Raw genomic sequence first — 19,047 nt, forward strand, 5'->3', positions numbered from 1 at the left:
ACACAGAGTCTCCGGCAGGCGGGGAAACACAGAGGGAAGGGTTAAGACACGGAAAAGCCCGGATCTCTAGAAAATATTCCACCCCCAGTGGTGAACATCCCACCGGGCCGGACACAGCGGCGCAGCCCGGGGAAAGGGCGCTGTGCTCGGTGGGAGTGTTTCCTCTGCTCCCGAAGCTTATTATCTAATTCCTAAAAATGCAAAAGTATACCACCAGGTCACGACTTTGTGTGATCCAAACGAGATTAGTTTTCTGGTAAACGTGACGTCGTTAACCGCCGGTGGAGAGTCATCCCACCGGCTGGACCCAGCGGTGCCACCCAGCGGTGCTACCCGGCGGAGAGGGCTCCGCGCTCGGCGTGATTCCTGCAGCGTCCCGCCTCACTGGCTCTCTAAACATCCGACTCCTTAAATATTAATCGTGGATGAAACCTTCTTATAGCAGTGAGCTGGTGTGTGTAGGAGGTAGAAATGGTCGGGTTTGAAGTCGTGTCGATGTCGAGGAGCTCATCCACCACGCTGAGATCAGAGTCTCTGCGCCCGGAGACAGCGGTGCCACCCAGTGGTGCTGCCCGGCTCAGAGCGCTCTGTGCTCGGCGTGGTTCCCGGAGATTCCTGCATGTGAAGCTGGATGAATAAAAGATGAAATGTTGATCCAATGAAGCTGCTGATGCTGAGTCTGTCGGTGATGTTATTCTCGTGCAAAGGCTTCAGTAACAGTAACAGTCACAGTCAGAGTAACAGCCGTGCAGCAGCAGCCTTAAATCGAGCAGCTCCACACCCGGGGGAAGCACGCGAGGACCGGGCTGGGGAGACGTCCGGTCCCCGCTGCAGGGCTGGAGATAAACGTTAATCAACAAGTGTGAAGCGAGCCGGAGGGGCTGCTCTCATTTTGTGTTTCTTCTTCCTTCTCCGAGGCTGATTCTTCTTCCGCGTCAGAGTCTCCAACACTGATTTACTCCTCCTCCTCCTCCTCCCTCCTCCTCCTCCTCCTCCCTCCCCTTCATCCACTAACCTCGCCTCCTTCCCTTCATACACTAACCTCGTCTCCTTTCCTCCACTCTTCTTCTTTATCTTCTTCCCTTGCCTCCTTTTCTTTTCCTTGCCTCCTTTCCTTCGTCCACTAACCTTGCCTTGTTTCCTTCATCCACTAACCTCGCCTCCTTTCCTTCGTCCACTAACCTCACCTCCTTTTCTTCACCCTCTTCTTTATCTTCTTCTCTTGCCTCCTTTTCTTTTCCTTGCCTCCTTTCCTTCATCCACTAACCTTGCCTCGTTTCCTTCATCCACTAACCACGCCTCCTTTCCTTCATCCACTAACCTCGCCTCCTTTCCTTCATCCACTAACCTCGCCTCCTTTCCTTCGTCCACTAACCTTGCCTCCTTTTCTTCGTCCATTAACCTCGCCTCCTTTCCTTCATCCACTAACCTCGTGTCCTTTCCTTCATCCACTAACCTCGTCTCCTTTCCTTCATCCTCTAACCTCGCCTCCTTTCCACTAACCTCGCCTCCTTTCCTTCATCCACTAACCTCGCCTCCTTTCCACTAACCTTGTCTCCTTTCCTTCGTCCACTATCCTCTCCTCCTTTCCTCCCCTCCTCTTCTCTTGCCTCCTTTCCTCCCCCTTCTCTTTTATCCCCTTCCTATGCCTTCTTTCCTCCACTCATCTTCTTTATCTTCTTTCTTTGCCTCCTTTCCTTTTCCTTGCCTCCTTTCCTTTTCCTTGCCTCCTTTCCTTATCCTTGCCTCCTTTCCTTTTCCTTGCCTCCTTTTCTTTTCCTTGCCTCCTTTCCTTCGTCCACTAACCTTGCCTTGTTTCCTTCATCCACTAACCTCACCTCCTTTCCTCCACATCTCTTCTTTATCTTCTTCCCTTGCCTCCTTTCCTTTTCCTTGCCTCCTTTCCTTATCCTTGCCTCCTTTCCTCCCTCCTTGTTGAAGCTCTTTTGAATTGAATGAGCAGAATATGTGAACAGAAACCTTCGCTGTCTTATTTCCTTCCTCTTTCTCTTTACTCACCTTCCTCTTGCATGTGAGTCTTTTCTTTCGATGTTTGGTTGTAAACCGCTTCTTCCTTTTTTCTTCATCTTTTGTTCTTTTCTTCATTTTCATAACTTCCTTTTCTGCATATCATCATCACAGAATCCTCACCAACTCTTCAGCTCTCCTCTAGTCTCCTCCTGTAGTCTCCTCCTGTAGTCTCCTCCTCTAGTCTCCTCCTGTTGTTTCCTCCTCTAGTCTCCTCCTGTTGTCTCCTCCTCTAGTCTCCTCCTGTTGTCTCCTCCTCTAGTCTCCTCCTCTAATCTCCTCCTCTAGTCTCCTCCTGTTGTTTCCTCCTCTAGTCTCCTCCTGTAGCTCTCCTTTCCTTCATCCACTAACCTCGCCTCCTTTCCTTCATCCACTAACCTCGCCTCCTTCCCTTCATTCACTAACCTCGCCTCCTTTCCTTCATCCACTAACCTCGCCTCCTTTCCTTCATCCACTAACCTCATCCACTAACCTTGTCTCCTATCCTTCATCCACTAACCTCGCCTCCTTTCCTTCATCAACTAACCTCATCCACTAACCTCGTCTCCTTTCCTTCATCCACTAACCTCGCCTCCTTTCCTTCATCCACTAACCTTGTCTCCTTTCCTTCGTCCACTAACCTCATCTCATTTCCTTCATCCACTAACCTTGTCTCCTTTCCTTCATCCACTAACCTCATCCACTAACCTTGTCTCCTTCCCTTCATCCACTAACCTCGCCTCCTTTCCTTCATCAACTAACCTCATCCACTAACCTTGTCTCCTTCCCTTCATCTACTAACCTCGCCTCCTTTCCTTCATCCACTAACCTCATCCACTAACCTCGCCTCCTTTCCTTCATCCACTAACCTCGCCTCCTTTCCTTCCTCTTCCCCTTCCTCCACTAACCTCGCCTCCTTTCCTTCATCCACCAACCTCGCCTCCTTTCCTTCATCCACTAACCTCGTCTCCTTTCCTTCATCCACTAACCTCATCCACTAACCTCGCCTCCTTTCCTTCATCCACTAACCTCATCCACTAACCTTGTCTCCTTTCCTTCATCCACCAACCTCGCCTCCTTTCCTTCATCCACTAACCTTGCCTCCTTTCCTTCATCCACTAACCTCGCCTCCTTTCCTTCATCCACCAACCTTGCCTCCTTTCCTTCATCCACTAACCTCGCCTCCTTTCCTTCATCCACTAACCACATCCACTAACCTCGTCTCCTTTCCTTCATCTACTAACCTCGCCTCCTTTCCTTCATCCACTAACCACATCCACTAACCTCGTCTCCTTTCCTTCATCTACTAACCTCGCCTCCTTTCCTTCATCCACTAACCTCATCCACTAACCTCGCCTCCTTTCCTTCATCCACTAACCTCGCCTCCTTTCCTTCATCCACTAACCTCACCTCCTTTCCTTCATCCACTAACCTCGCCTCCTTTCTTTCATCCACTTATCTCACCTCCTTTCCTTCATCCACTAACCTTGTCTCGTTTCCTTCATCCACTAACCTCATCCACTAACCTCGCCTCCTTTCCTTCATCCATTAACCTTGCCTCCTCCCCTTCATCCACTAACCTCGCCTCCTTTCCTTCATCCACTAACCTTGTCTCGTTTCCTTCATCCACTAACCTCATCCACTAACCTCGCCTCCTTTCCGTCATCCACTAACCTTGTCTCCTTTCCTTCATCCACTAACCTCGCCTCCTTTCCTTCATCAACTAACCTCATCCACTAACCTCGCCTCCTTTCCTTCATCCACTAACCTCGCCTCCTTTCCTTCATCCACTAACCTCACCTCCTTTCCTTCATCCACTAACCTCGCCTCATTTCCTTCATCCACTAACCTCGTCTCCTTTCCTTCATCCACTCACCTCATCCACTAACCTTGTCTCGTTTCCTTCATCCACTAACCTCGTCTCCTTTCCTTCATTCACGAACCTCATCCACTAACCTCGTCTCCTTTCCGTCATCCACTAACCTTGTCTCCTTTCCTTCATCCACTTACCTCGTCTCCTTCCCTTCATTCACTAACCTCGCCTCCTTTCCTTCATCCACTAACCTTGTCTCCTTTCCTTCATCCACTAACCTCGCCTCCTTTCCTTCATCAACTAACCTCATCCACTAACCGCGCCTCCTTTCCTTCATCCACTAACCTCGCCTCCTTTCCTTCGTCCACTAACCTTGTCTCCTTTCCTTCATCCACTAACCTCGCCTCCTTTCCTTCATCAACTAACCTCATCCACTAACCGCGCCTCCTTTCCTTCATCCACTAACCTCGCCTCCTTTCCTTCGTCCACTAACCTCGCCTCCTTTCCTTCATCCACTAACCTTGCCTCCTTTCCTTCATCCACCAACCTCGCCTCCTTTCCTTCATCCACTAACCTCGCCTCCTTTCCTTCATCCACCAACCTCGCCTCCTTTCCTTCATCCACCAACCTCGCCTCCTTTCCTTCATCCACCAACCTTGCTTCCTTTCCTTCATCCACTAACCTTGCCTCCTTTCCTTCATCCACCAACCTCGCCTCCTTTCCTTCATCCACTAACCTCGCCTCCTTTCCTTCATCCACTAACCTTGTCTCCTTTCCTTCATCCACTGACCTCATCCACTAACCTAGCCTCCTTTCCTTCATCCACTAACGTCATTCACTAACCTCGCCTCCTTTCCTTCATCCACTAACCTCGTCTCCTTTCCTTCATCCACTAACCTCATCCACTAACCTCGTCTCCTTTCCTTCATCCACTAACCTCATCCACTAACCTCGTCTCCTTTCCTTCATCCACTAACCTCGCCTCCTTTCCTTACTCTTCCCCTTCATCCACTTACCTTGCCTCCTTTCCTTCATCCACTAACCTCGTCTCCTTCCCTTCATTCACTAACCTCGTCTCCTTTCCTTCATCTACTAACCTTGTCTCCTTTCCTTCATCCACTAACCTTGTCTCCTTTCCTTCATCCACTAACCTCATCTCATTTCCTTCATCCACTAACCTCGCCTCCTTTCCTTCATCCACTAACCTTGTCTCCTTTCCTTCATCCACTAACCTCATACACTAACCTTGTCTCCTTTCCTTCATCCACTAACCTCGCCTCCTTTCCTTCATCCACTAACCTCATCTCATTTCCTTCATCCACTAACCTTGCCTCCTTTCCTTCATCCACTAACCTTGTCTCCTTTCCTTCATCCACTAACCTCGCCTCCTTTCCTTCCTCTTCCCCTTCCTCCACTAACCTCGCCTCCTTTCCTTCATCCACTAACCTTGCCTCCTTTCCTTTATCCACTAACTTCGCCTCCTTTCCTTCATCCACTAACCTCACCTCCTTTCCTTCCTCTTCCCCTTCCTCCACTAACCTCGCCTCCTTTCCTTCATCCACCAACCTCGCCTCCTTTCCTTCATCCACTAACCTCGCCTCCTTACCTTTATCCACTAACCTCGCCTCCTTTCCTTCATCCACTAACCTCATCCACTAACCTCGCCTCCTTTCCTTCATCCACTTACCTTTCCTTCATCCACTAACTTCGCCTCCTTTCCTTCATCCACTAACCTCGCCTCCTTTCCTTCATCCACTAACCTTGCCTCCTTTACTTCATCCACTAACCTCGCCTCCTTTCCTTCATCCACTAACCTTGTCTCCTTTCCTTCATCCATTAACCTCATCCACTAACCTTGCCTCCTTTCCTTCATCCACTAACCTTGTCTCCTTTCCTTCATCCATTAACCTCATCCACTAACCTTGTCTCCTTTCCTTCATCCATTAACCTCATCCACTAACCTTGTCTCCTTTCCTTCATCCATTAACCTCATCCACTAACCTTGCCTCCTTTCCTTCATCCACCAACCCTGTCTCCTTTCCTTTATCCACTAACCTCACCTCCTTTCCTTCATCACTTACACTGGAGCAACAGTAGCAACCTGTCTCTCTTTAACATAAATGAATGGTGGCCTCAGACTTCTACACAGTACTATATATATATATTTTTATAGTTATATTATCTTTTATAAATACTTTTTAAACTTTAACTCATGGCACCAATAAGGATAAAGATAATAAAAACTATTCTAACTGGCTCATAAAACACGATGACGTCCGTCCATCGGCCTCACAGATCAATGAGCGTCTCCTCCTGCAGGTGAAGGTTTACTATCAGTCACATGATCATGATCACATGACACGATAAACGCTGAATGTGAGAAAAGATCAGCTGATTCCTCAGGTGTGAAGAAGAGAAGACACCTGAATGTTACACACCTGAGGAGACGAGAGGAGGAGACTACAGGAGGAGACTAGAGGAGGAGACTACAGGAGGAGACTAGAGGAGACTAGAGGAGGAGACTACAGGAGGAGACTACAGGAGGAGACTAGAGGGGGAGACTACAGGAGGAGACTAGAGGAGGAGACTAGAGGAGGAGACAACAGGAGGAGTCTAGAGGAGGAGACTAGAGGAGGAGACTAGAGGAGGAGTCTGTGCTTTCTGGTCTCACAGGTAATCTGGGCCTGTAGACGTCCAGATGACTGATTCCAGTCCCGGACCTTCAATATGCTTCTCTCTCCTCTCCTTCCTCTCTTCTTCTCTTCCCCTCTCTCTCTCCTCCTCTTCCTCTTCTCCTTCCTCTCTCCTCTCTCTCCTCTCTACTCCTCCTTCCTCTCTCTACTCCTCCTTCCTCTCTCTCTCCTCCTCTTCTCCTCCTCTCTCCTCTCCTCTCCTTCCTCTCCTCTCCTTCCTCTCCTCTCTACTCCTCCTCCTCTTCTCCTTCCTCTCTCCTCCTTCTCTTCCTCTCCTTCCTCTCTCTCTCTCCCTCCTCCTCTTCCTCTCTCTCTCCTCCTCCTCTCTCTCTCCTCCTGTCTCTCCTCTCTCCTCCTCTCTCTCTCCTCTCCTTCCTCCCTCTCTCTCTCCTCTCCTTCCTCCCTCTCTCTCTCTCCTCTCCTTCCTCTCTCTTCTCTCTCCTCCTCTTCCTCTCCTTCCTCTCTCCTAATCTTCCTCTCTACTCCTCTCTCTCTCTCTCCTTCCTCTCCCTCCTCCTCTTCCTCTCTCTCTCCTCCTCTTCTCCTTCCTTTCTCTCCTCTCTCTCTCTCCTTTCTACTCCCCTTCCTCTCCTCTCCTCCTCTCTCTCTCTCCTCCTCTTCCTCTCTCTCCTCCTCTTCCTCTCTCTCCTCCTCCTCTTCCTCTCTCCTCCTCTTCCTCTCTCTCCTCTCCTTCCTCTCTCTCCTCCTCTCCTTCCTCTCTACTCCTCTTCCTCTCTCTCTCCTCATCTTCCTCTCTCTTCTCTCCTTCCTCTCTCCTCTCCTCTTCTTCCTCTCTCTCTCCTCCTCTTCCTCCTCTCTACTCCCCTTCCTCTTTCTCCTCTCTACTCTCCTTCCCCTCTCTCTCTCTCTCTCCTCTCTCATCCTCTTCCTGTCTCCTCTCCCTCCTCTCTCTCTCCTCCTCCTGTCTCTCCTCCTCTCTCTCTCCTCTCTCCTCCTCTCTCTCTCCTCTCCTTCCTCCCTCTCTCTCTCCTCTCCTTCCTCTCTCCTCTCTCTCTCCTCCTCTTCCTCTCCTCTCCTTCCTCTCCTTCCTCTCTCTCATCTCCCTCCTCTCTCCTCCTCTTCCTCTCCTTTCCTTCCTCTCTCTCCTCCTCTCTCTACTCCTCTTCCTCTCTCTCCTCTCCTTCCTCTCTCTCCTCTCCTTCCTCTCTCTCTTCTTCCTACTCCTCTTCATCTCTCCTCCTCTTCCTCTCTCTCCTCTCCTGCTAGTGTGTGTCTTTACCCTCCTCTCGTGATATGTTCATTAATAACCTCTCAGTCAGTATAGTGGCATTAATCACACTGCATACCCACTTCCTGCTGAGCCTCACTGTCATCACATGTGACTGGTTGTAAATGTCAGTGCTGCCACCTGCTGGCCAGATGTTGGTACTGCAGCTGTGTTATAATTCAACCTGACTCTGATGTGAAACAACCAGAATAAACATGTTTTACTGATTTCTTTATTCTTATTTTGTTAAGTAAAGTGTTTACTATTAAAACATAAGTGACAACACTTTAGGTTTTATTTAACTCAGACTTGGTGAATCATGCTTTAATCATTGTGTTGTGCTCTGTTGTGAATAAAAAGGCCATTAAAGAGTTAACATTATATTTAATTATACAGTATAGTATAATTATACTCTGTCTCCTCTCCTCTTCCTCTACTCCTCTCTCTCCTCCCGTCTCTCTCTCCTCCTCTTCCTCTACTCCTCTCTCTCCTCCCGTCTCTCTCTCCTCCTCTTCCTCTACTCCTCTCTCTCCTCCCGTCTCTCTCTCCTCCTCTTCCTCTACTCCTCTCTCTCTTCCTCTCTCCACCTCTTCCTCTACTCCTCTCTCTCTTCCTCTCTCCTCCTCTTCCTCTACTCCTCTCTCTCCTCCCCTCTCTCTCTCTCCTCCTCTTCCTCTATTCCACTCTCTCTTCTTCTCTACTCCTCTTCCTCTACTCCTCTCTCTACTCCTCTCTCTCTTCCTCTCTCCTCCTCTTCCTCTACTCCTCTCTCTCCTCCCCTCTCTCTCTCCTCCTCTTCCTCTCCACATTTCTTCACTCTTATTTTGATAAGTAAAGTGTTTACTATTAAAACATATTATTTCCCTGCTGAAGAAGTGACAGCACTTTAGGTTTTATTTAATTCAGACTTGGTGAATCATGCTTTAATAATGGTTTTGTGCTCTGTTGTGAATAAAACAGCCAACCAATCACATGTGATGACAGTGAGGCTCAGCAGGAAGTGGGTATGCAGTGTGATTAATGCCTCTATACTGACTGAGAGGTTATTTATGAACATATCACGAGAGGAGAGTAAAGACACAGACTAGCAGGAGAGGAGGAGAGAGGAGGAGAGGAAGAGGAGAGAGGAAGAGGAAGAGAGGGAGATGAAGGAGAGGAAGAGGAGAGAGAGGAAGAGGAGTAGAGAGAGGAAGGAGAGAGGAGGGAGAGGAAGAGGAGGAGAGAGGAGGGAGAAGAAGAGGAGGAGAGATGAAGGAGAGGAGAGAGAGAGAGGAAGAGGAGGAGGGAGAGGAAGAGGAGGAGGGAGAGGAAGAGGAGTAGAGAGAGAGGAAGGAGAGGAGAGAGAGGAAGAGGAGGAGGGAGAGGAAGGAGAGGAGGGAGAGGAAGAGGAGTAGAGAGAGAGGAAGGAGAGGAGAGAGAGGAAGAGGAGGAGGGAGAGGAAGGAGAGGAGAGAGAGAGGAAGAGGAGTAGAGAGGAGGGAGAAGAAGAGGAGGAGAGAGAAGAGAGAGGAAGGAGAGGTGAGAGAGAGAGAGAGGAAGAGGAGTAGAGAGGAAGGAGAGGAGAGAGAGAGAGAGAGAGAGAGAGGAAGAGGAGTAGAGAGGAAGGAGAGGAGAGAGAGGAAGAGGAAGAGGAGGAGAGAGAAGAGAGAGGAAGAGGAGTAGAGAGGAGGAAGAGGAGAGAGGGGAAGAGGAGTAGAGAGGAGAGAGAGGAAGGAGAGAGAGAGAGGAGAGAGAGGAAGAGGAGTAGAGAGGAAGAGGAGGGAGAGAGAGGAAGGAGAGGAGAGAGAGGAAGGAGAGGAGAGAGAGGAAGGAGAGGAGAGGAGAGAGGAAGGAGAGGAGAGAAAGGAAGGAGGAGGGGGAAGGAGAGGAGAGAGGAAGAGGAGGGAGAGAGAGGAAGTGAAGAAACTGCAATACTTTACATTACATTTTCATTTTAAAAAAGCAAACAGTAAATGAATGCATTATGTAGTAAAGAGTTAACGTTATATTTAATTATACAGTAGAGATTAAAAAAATGTACTCAGTGACATCATCGTATACTCAGTGACATCATCATACACTCAGTGACATCATCATGTCAGCTGTTCCTCGTCTTTAAACACAGAAGCTCTGTTTCTAATGAGGTCATTGAGTCAGAAAGAGAGGAGTCAACAGGAGGAGACTAGAGGAGGAGACTAGAGGAGGAGACTAGAGGAGGAGACAACAGGAGGAGACTACAGGAGGAGACTAGTGGAGGAGACTACAGGAGGAGACTAGAGGAGGAGACAACAGGAGGAGACTACAGGAGGAGACTAGTATAGATTAAAAGACTAGAGGAGGAGACTACAGGAGGAGTGTAGAGGAGACTAGAGGAGGAGACAACAGGAGGAGACTACAGGAGGAGTGTAGAGGAGACTACAGGAGGAGACAACAGGAGGAGTCTACAGGAGGAGACTAGAGGAGGAGACAACAGGAGGAGACTAGAGGAGGAGACAACAGGAGGAGACTATAGGAGGAGACTAGAAGAGGAGACTAGAGGAGGAGTGTAGAGGAGACTACAGGAGGAGACAACAGGAGGAGTCTAGAGGAGGAGACAACAGGAGGAGTCTACAGGAGGAGTCAACAGGAGGAGTCTACAGGAGGAGTCAACAGGAGGAGTCTACAGGAGGAGACTACAGGAGGAGACCACAGGAGGAGTCAACAGGAGGAGACTAGAGGAGGAGACTAGAGGAGGAACCTACGGTGGCCGAGACCCGCCATAGCTGCAAATAAAAGTAACGCAGCAAACAAAAAAACCCCGCAGCATATAATTAAAAAAAGGATGCAAATAAAAAAAGCCACAACGGAAGTGGATTACCGGGGACTGTTTTTGCCGAAACACCGGAAGAAGAAACAACAACAACAACAGGACTACGAATTGGAAAACGAACTAGAAAGTAAGTGAAACTGGTAGTGTTTAATGTCGCTACATGTACTTTTTAATGTGTTATTTGGTCAGGCGATGTAGCCCCAGGTTTGAAGTTGAACTGGAGAATGCCGGTGTATTGTTAGCTTCGGCTAACACGGGGAGACCACTAACAGAGAGTGGAAACAACTGACGGCTACATAGTTCCGGCAGCTTATTACTGTCGTTGTTGTTGTTGTTTGTATCATTAATAATCATGATAACAATAATCTAAGGCGTGGGTAACAATAATTATTTGGATTAATGTGAAGTTTAAGCTGTGTCCTCACAGTTTGTCACCGGCAACGTGAGGAACATCCTCAAAGCCACATAAACATTAGGGAAGACTAACTGCAGGCCAAACTTCAATCTGGTTTTCAGCATGTTTGAGGGTGACTTGTCTGTTTCAGCCAACATGGGGATGAGGATCGGAACTACAGACACTTAAAACACGCTGTTCCGCCTACGGGACGGGTCGGAGGTTAGGAGGTAGCCACAAGTCCTTCTGAATGTTTTAAACACCAACCCTTAAACATATATACTCATGCCGTACATTGTTAGAAAGCTTAGATTGTCCTGATTCATTCAAGACCACTCACGACTTATATGGTTGCTCACAGCCGTAATAGTATTAGCGATTGGCTCGGCTAGCCACTCAGCTAAAGTAAGCTAACAGCTATAATGCTACATACCTTCAAAGTCTTCCCTTTATCCACAACGATCATCTTATGACTCAGGACTTTCTGTACAGCTCGCCAAGTATCCATTCTGATGAAATATGAATTTCCATAACATCGAAATACTTTCCTCAATATGTCAACATGTATTTAGTCCAACACGTAACGTAACAACACAAATAACAAACCATATACGATCCGTTTACGTCATTTCCTGACCTGCACGTACAAGCAACAACAACAACAACGACGACGACAGTAATAAGCTGCCGGTGTCGTGCCAAGATAGTTACCCCAATTCGTAGTTCTGTTGTTGTTGTTGTTTCTTCTTCCGGTGTTTCGGCAAAAACAGTCCCCGGTAATCCACTTCCGTTATGGCTTTTTTTATTTGCATCGTTTTTTATATTATATGCTGCGGGTTTTTTTTAGTTTGCTGCGGTGTGTCTTTTTATTTGCAGCGGCGTTTGTTTTTGTTTGCAGCGGTTTTTTTATTATATGCTGCGGGGTTTTTTGTTTTTTTTTGTTTGCTGCGGTGTGTCTTTTTATTTGCAGCGTTTCTTTTATATGCAGCTATGGCGGGTCTCGGCCACCGTAAGTAGAAGATGAGTTGTCTCATTTATAAAAGAGGGAAGAAACTGGAGGAAAAAACTAAGAAATGAAGTTTGTGAAATAAACACAAATCCACTGCCTTACCAACACGTGATGGAAATGAGGAGCGATGTGAACTGAGACTGAGGTTGGTCAAAATAAAGTGACACATGGACAAAATTATATATTGTATAAAATAAAATTATATATTATATAATATGAAAACCTGTCTCACTAAAAACTGACATCATACAGATTATGTCTGTGCTGTTTGTGGAGAGTTGTAGGCTAATTACTGACAGTGAGCGCTGGAGGGCAATAAATACTAAATAAATAAAAAAATACTAATGATTATTTCTCTGAGTCCATATCAGTGAGCCGCAGACCGAGCAGCAAGTACTCCATCACCTCCAGTGTTTGTGTTTGTGTCGCGTATTAAACGAAGTCACAGTTTAACAGCGTTGCTATGACGACCCCGCCCACGTTGAGGAGGAACTATAGCAATGAAAAAGGTCTTAACTGGGACCGTACCAAGTCGAGTCGAGCCCAGTAGAGCTAGAACTGTATAGTGGAAAAGCGCCATAAGTTTCCAAAGATCAATATCACTACTGACGTCAGTATTTACAGCAGAATAATGTGTGTATTCACATTGTCAATATCAGACTGATGAACATTAGTACTGATATAATGCAGTAAATGTGTCATAATGTCAGTATGAATATCAGTATTATACTTGTAGTCAGGGCTGTATGTGGAGAGTTGTAATTACCGTCGGTGACCACTGGAGGTCAGTCATCATGCATGAATGTTTGTGTTGAAGGTGTGAGTGCTGCTGTCACTAGAACAATGGCTGACCACTGCCCCCTACTGGACACACTGACTCATTACACTCACTACCACACTGAGAAACCATCATTACACCATTCAGTCATTCAGTGCACCTGCGCATCAATCAGTCAATAAACAAGCTGTCAAATGTCATCACACTGAGTTTGTACCTTTACCATAAAAAAACATCAACATGTGAGTATACTTCAATTTCACAATAAGATGTAGCTATACCAAAATAAAGTTCCATGTTTCCTGTCAGGGTTGTGATGTGTGGCAGCAGAACTCATTTTAGTCATAAAACAAAGGAAAAAACAGACAGTCAGTATATTTATGGATGAGACAATAAAGACTAAATCTGAATACAGTCTGTTTAATATTTGACTTTAGCTGCTCCAGGTATTTTAATCCAAAGGTCAGCGCTGTGCTGGTCATATTTCTTCAAAGTGAACTTCTGGTTAAAGATGAATTCAGAGTTGAGACTTTCTGTGACTCAGCTGACTCCTGAAATCTTCCTGCTGTGACTTTCATGTTTGTTCTTCCCACGTTTGGTTTCCTGGTTGAAGCAGCGGATTCATTTCAGCTTCGGTCGTCAGCTCGATGAAAATGACTTTCAGCATCTGAAGGTAACGTAAGCAACAGGTTTCATCATGTTTGTGTCAGCAGTAGATATTTATTATGAATACTAGTGGAAGCTTCATTAATCCTCTTTGATTGTAATTAGCTTTGGTAACAAGACGCTGTTCAGCAGCACAAACATCAGGAAACTGGAAAAGTGACCAGAAAAATAGAAACACCTGTAAAATAGAATGAAATACAACAGTGATGAAATAGAGTTGTTAAAAAGGCCAGCAGCACTTGGATTGGATGGATTTAAATGTACATTATAAAGTATCAGCAGTCAGTGTTTTCGTGTTTTAGATAAACTTCGAAAATGTAAAAATTCAGTTTGTAAAAGACACGATCACATTACCACAGAATATACATGTGTATTCATCCTTTTATTTTATACATTTTTTCAACAGGGATTTTTGGGTTATTTCTGAACTAAATACTAAAATGTATTTAGTTCTGTGTCATGTGATCATATACTGACAGATATGACATAAAATGAAGTCAGACATTAACCTAACCATAACCCTGTTCAGTCACCTTTGAACTGGTTTATGTTTTAATAACCAGTATCATGCTGTTAGTGAAGTCCAACAAAAAAACCTTTATTTTACACAGGTGGTATGGTTAGTGATTAACAGGTTATAAAAAGTCATAACATATTATTCTCTGAAACCTTTTAAAACTATATCACAGACATACTGTTGAAAACATCTTTTCATTTACCAGATTCAGCAGCTGCAGCAATATAAACCAAAGTTTACTTTTCATTCAGTATCTTTATACTATATCAATATCAAAAAAATAAAAGTCACATTACAGAAACTATAAAGTGAATCAGTGTCATTGAAACTCTGTTAGTAGAATAATCAGAGTTTATGTCTCATCACAGGAAGATGTTTGTTCTCTCTTATTCTGCCTGTTTTAATCTTTACTGTAGATGATGTTGGTCATGTGTAACATCAACGTTTAATGCTCCATTCATTCAACCATAAATCATGGAAACATCTCTACTTAGATCCTTACAGTCTTGCACTGATCCACAGATACAACTAGAATGTAACAACTACAACACATCCAGAAATAAAGATTTATATATAAAATATGATCTGACTGTCATGCTGTTTAACTGTAAATAACCAATGCAGTATAATTCAGTACAATTTAAAATTAAAAAGTAATAAATACAAATGACTTCACAGAAAAGCAGAGTCCTCTGACTGATGATGGAGGAGAATCAGAGAGGAGGAGACAGAAACACTTCATAATTCATTAACCGTTTCATTTCCAGCAAAAATGATGTAAAGGATGAATGAGTGATGATCACTGTTCAGTTTCTGATCAGTGATTGGACTGATGCTTTCAGCTGTTCTCTCTGTGTTTCCTCTACAGATGAAAGTACAAAGTCTCTGGGGGTTGATGTGGATGTGAATTCAGCAGCATCTGTCCAGGTAACATGATTGATTTTGGATTATTGGACGAGCTGCCGCTGCTTGCTCTGAATGGATATAGTAGACTTGGAAGAAGAGGAACATTTCAAATGTTGAAGAGCTTGTCAAAGTCTGTCGAAGTGAAGTGTCTTCTGCTAAACCTCTGTAATATATAAAGCTTCATATTTGATTTGACTTGGTTTCTGTATCATTTAAACTGTGAGAAAGTCGGACTGTCCGATGAAGACAAGTATGGCAGCTCTTACGTTCGTACATCAGAGAGGAGTCTCAAATTGGTGAAAGCCACAAAGGAGCGGAAAGGAGTGTATTTGGTTATTAATAATGAATAATTTATGATAATTATTATTCATTATTAATAACCAAACACACTCCTTTACAAGAATTAAGAATACTCAATTCTAATTATTCATTTGGGGCACCACCCGGAAACCAGGAACAATAACCAAACTGTTAAATTAGCCTCAATCATAAAAAATAGAAAAAGTGAAGGATTAGAGTCCAAGCTCTGACTATTTTGATCAGTCACTGATCAGAACACATGCACAAAGACATTTCTCTTTAAAGCTAGAAACTATTTATTAACCAATTATAAATTAACAAGTTATACACACTAATAACGAAAACCTCTTTCTGTAAAAAGGGCTTGATGCGAGCAGTGTGGCGTTTAAGCCGTCTGTTGCTGTCCCTCCAGGAGTTGCGAGTCTTCGGGCTAATGTTGTCAACAGAAGGTGGTGGATAGCATTACAGGCATCCACTGGAGGTTATCGTAATTTTCGCCTTTCTGCAGGTATTTCCCAATGCAGTCTGGTGTTCATTTGTGAAATTTTGGCCTCCTTGACGATAAAGCAGGCTACGTGGCTACGTTGTGATTGACCAATGTCCTTGAGATCCAGCCCTCGCAACCAATCGCAGCCTCAACGCTCCGCCGTTGGTCCCGCCCATATGTCCGTCCATGACTCCGCCTCATGCCCATATAAGTAGAATCCGTGTCTTTATTTTTCCCAGCATGCACCTGAAATTTTCAAGATGGCGCTGCCTAGATTCGATACTATTGGCTTCCGAGCAGCAGTCCACAAACCAATGGGTGACATCACGGATGTTACGTCCGTTTCTTATATACAGTCTGTGGTATTTCCTTGTGCGTCCCCATTTTAAAGATTTTGTGACGTCAGTGGCTGGAAGTGGCGTTGGGTGTCTCACAGCCAATCAAGGACGAGGACCGAGGGGATTATGGGAATTTGAGTTCTAGGGTTATTTGACCCTAGTCAAAGGGGCAGGGCCCCCCTTTTGGTGCTCTTTCATTTGTTTGAGGGCTGAAGACAGCTCAGAGCAGGCTTTTTGATTGCAATGTAGGCCTCTCAGGGACACAATAGAAAGCCATGTGTTCAGTCCATCCCAGCAGTCCAGGCCCAACAGCTGCTTTCCTCCAGTCAGAGCTCTGTGTGTTTGTCATGTGACTGAGAGGAATGAAGAGAAGTAATGTGTTGTTGTGTTTGTGTGAAGGTGTTTCTCTGCTATGGATCAGTGTGAGGACAGAGAGGAGGGAGTCCCTCCCTCTAAAAGCTCTCTGTGTGGGGAACATGACAGCCAGACCAAAGCTCAGAGGTGAGATGAGGATCTCTAACTGTCCATCACTGTTCTCCACTCACATCACTCCACCATCATTATTCACACTCAAACATCTGTGTGTGTTGTGTAGAAGAACAAAGAAGCAGCACAGACCAGACTCTGCTGGACCTGAACCTGGACCCAGCTGTGTGTCCATGAAGAGCGACTGGTCCATGGATGAACCTCTATATGTTAATCTTGGACAACCAGCTGGTGGAAGGTAAGAATGTAAAGCTGAACTGAACAGACTTTTCATTTCTATCCAACATGCACATTTATCAGAGCTGTTGTTGTTTCAGGATCCAACAGCAGAGACCAGAATCTCCTGGACCTGAACCCAGCTGTCTGTCCTTTAAGAGCAACCGGTCAAATGAACGTTTCATTGATTTTAAAGGAGGACGTCCATCAGCTGATCAGATGTAAGCTGTAACTGACAGTAAACGTTATGCTAGACATGAACTGGTTTATATGACGTGTTGTCCGACCTCGTCAGTGAAAAGCCGGCCGTCATACAGAGGGAGGAGACGTGATCGTCATTTAAATATGGAGATAACACATCACATGCTCACACAGTCTCTGCTGGAACACATTCATGCTGTTTCACTCAGTTGTTCATATGAAAAGTGACATGATTTATTTATTTATACATTACAGACATAAAAACATGTTGAAGTGAAAACACTTATTTCCAACATGTTAAAAGACAAACAACATGAAACTGAATCAGCACAAATTAAATCAAATAATAAACACAAAGTAAAACTGTCATTATAAAGTTGTTCCATAAATAAGTCCTGACCTGACTTCTATAAGCTCCTCTCATGTTTAACAGCTGGATGTGGGGGGGGGGGGTCATAGGGAATAAGTTAATGGCACTTTTCCACTACACAGTTCCAGTACTACTCGGCTCGACTCGACACGGTTCGAGGAACCTTTTCCATTACAAAAAAGTACCTGCTCAACGTGGGCGGGGTCGTCATAGCACGGCTCTGCGCTAAACTGCTGTGACTTCGTTTTCTACGCGACACAAACTCATAAACAATGGAGGACATGCTTTAACGCTGCTGCCGGTATTTAAAAATGCCGGGTTTGATTCTTGTGTGGGACGGCTCATGACTCTTCCAGCGACAACTCTTCTGACCAATCAGCGGCCGGCAGTCTGATGACGTCACATTTAGTATCGGCTCGGCTCGCTTGGATCCTCAGGAGAGCAGGTACTAAAAAAGTACCAGTTACCAATCAATCAATCAAGGTACTATCCCTGATGGAAACGCAAAAAAAAACGACTTGAGTCGTGCTGGGACTGTGTAGTGGAAAAGCTCCATAATTTTACTCAACATCCATTTTTTTGTTCTTCAATGAAAGAATTGATTGAAGTTCTGATCACTTTTATTATTAGTTTGCATGTCTGCTTATGACAAAACAAAATGTTTATGTTTATGTTTTTATACATTTGATATAGTTTGTATAAATTACCCTTAATTTCCAGGTAATTCCTGTTAATTCCCATGGAAAGTTTCCAACCTGGAATGTTTCCAAAATTGCCCAGCTTAACTTCCCTTGCAAAGTTTCTGGAAATTCACTGTTAAGTCTGAATTTCCCTCCATGGTGGTTCATCTTGTCTGTCTAACAGGATCCATCAGAGACCAGTCTCACTGGAACCTGGACCCAGCTGTGTGTCCATGAAGAGCGACCGGTCGAAGGATGAACCTCTATATATTAATCTTGGACAACCAGCTGATGGAAGGTAAGAATGTAAATCTGAACTGAACAGACTTTTCATTTCTATCCAACATGCACATTTATCAGAGCTGTTGTTGTTTCAGGATCCATCAGAGACCAGAATCTCCTGGACCTGAACCCAGCTGTGTGTCCTTTAAGAGCGACCGGTCAAATGAACGTTTCATTGATTTTAAAGGAGGACGTCCATCAGCTGATCCGATGTAAGCTGTAACTGACAGTAACATGTTAAAGTGAAAACACTTATTTCCAACATGTTAAAGACAAAACACAAGACAAACAACATGAAACTGAATCAGCACAAATTAAATCAAATAATAAACACAAAGTAAAACTGTCATTATAAAGTTGTTCCATAAATAAGTCCTAACCTGACTTCTATAAGCTCCTCTCATGTTTAACAGCTGGATGTGTAACAGGAAGCTGTTCCACAACACGGCACCAGCTTTAAAAAAGGAACTTGTGCCTCCATTATTCACTGGAGGGACTTTATATGAACACACTGGCCCTGGTGTTACAGCCATGCTGAGGATGTTTCATTATCTGTCAAGTATTGAGGATCAAAGCCGTTGATAATGTTGAACATATGATGCAGCTTCTGTTGTTCTACTCTGAGCTGTACTGGCAGCAGTCCTACACTTCTGAATCCATCACAACCAACATGAGTTAAAGAGGAAACATTTTATTAATACTGAATCATATTATTTTATATCAGCTGCAGTTTGATCCTGAATTTAGATGTTAAACCACTGAACCAATCAGAACATCAGAAGCACACTGATGCTGTACCAATGAGGACATGAGAAGTTTCTACAGAAAAGTCAAAAACCTTCATCTGTGAAACAGGAACTGAAGTTTGATGGCAAACTTTTTAACAACA

At 45.0% G+C, this 19,047-nt stretch overlaps 1 protein-coding gene across 1 annotated transcript in view; it reads right to left on the reverse strand.

Moving 5' to 3' along the window:
* LOC128363236 (diacylglycerol kinase theta) overlaps window positions 1–356 on the reverse strand; it is a 48,233-nt gene extending 47,877 nt beyond the window's left edge. Inside the window, exon 1 of the mRNA XM_053324189.1 lies at window positions 1–356. This exon is cut by the window's left edge and continues 196 nt beyond it. The gene's annotated coding sequence lies outside the window, so the exon portion shown is untranslated.
* Window positions 357–19,047: the final 18,691 nt, after the last annotated feature.

The sequence above is a fragment of the Scomber japonicus genome, chromosome 8, assembly GCF_027409825.1.
Source record: "Scomber japonicus isolate fScoJap1 chromosome 8, fScoJap1.pri, whole genome shotgun sequence".
Lineage (NCBI taxonomy): Eukaryota > Metazoa > Chordata > Actinopteri > Scombriformes > Scombridae > Scomber > Scomber japonicus.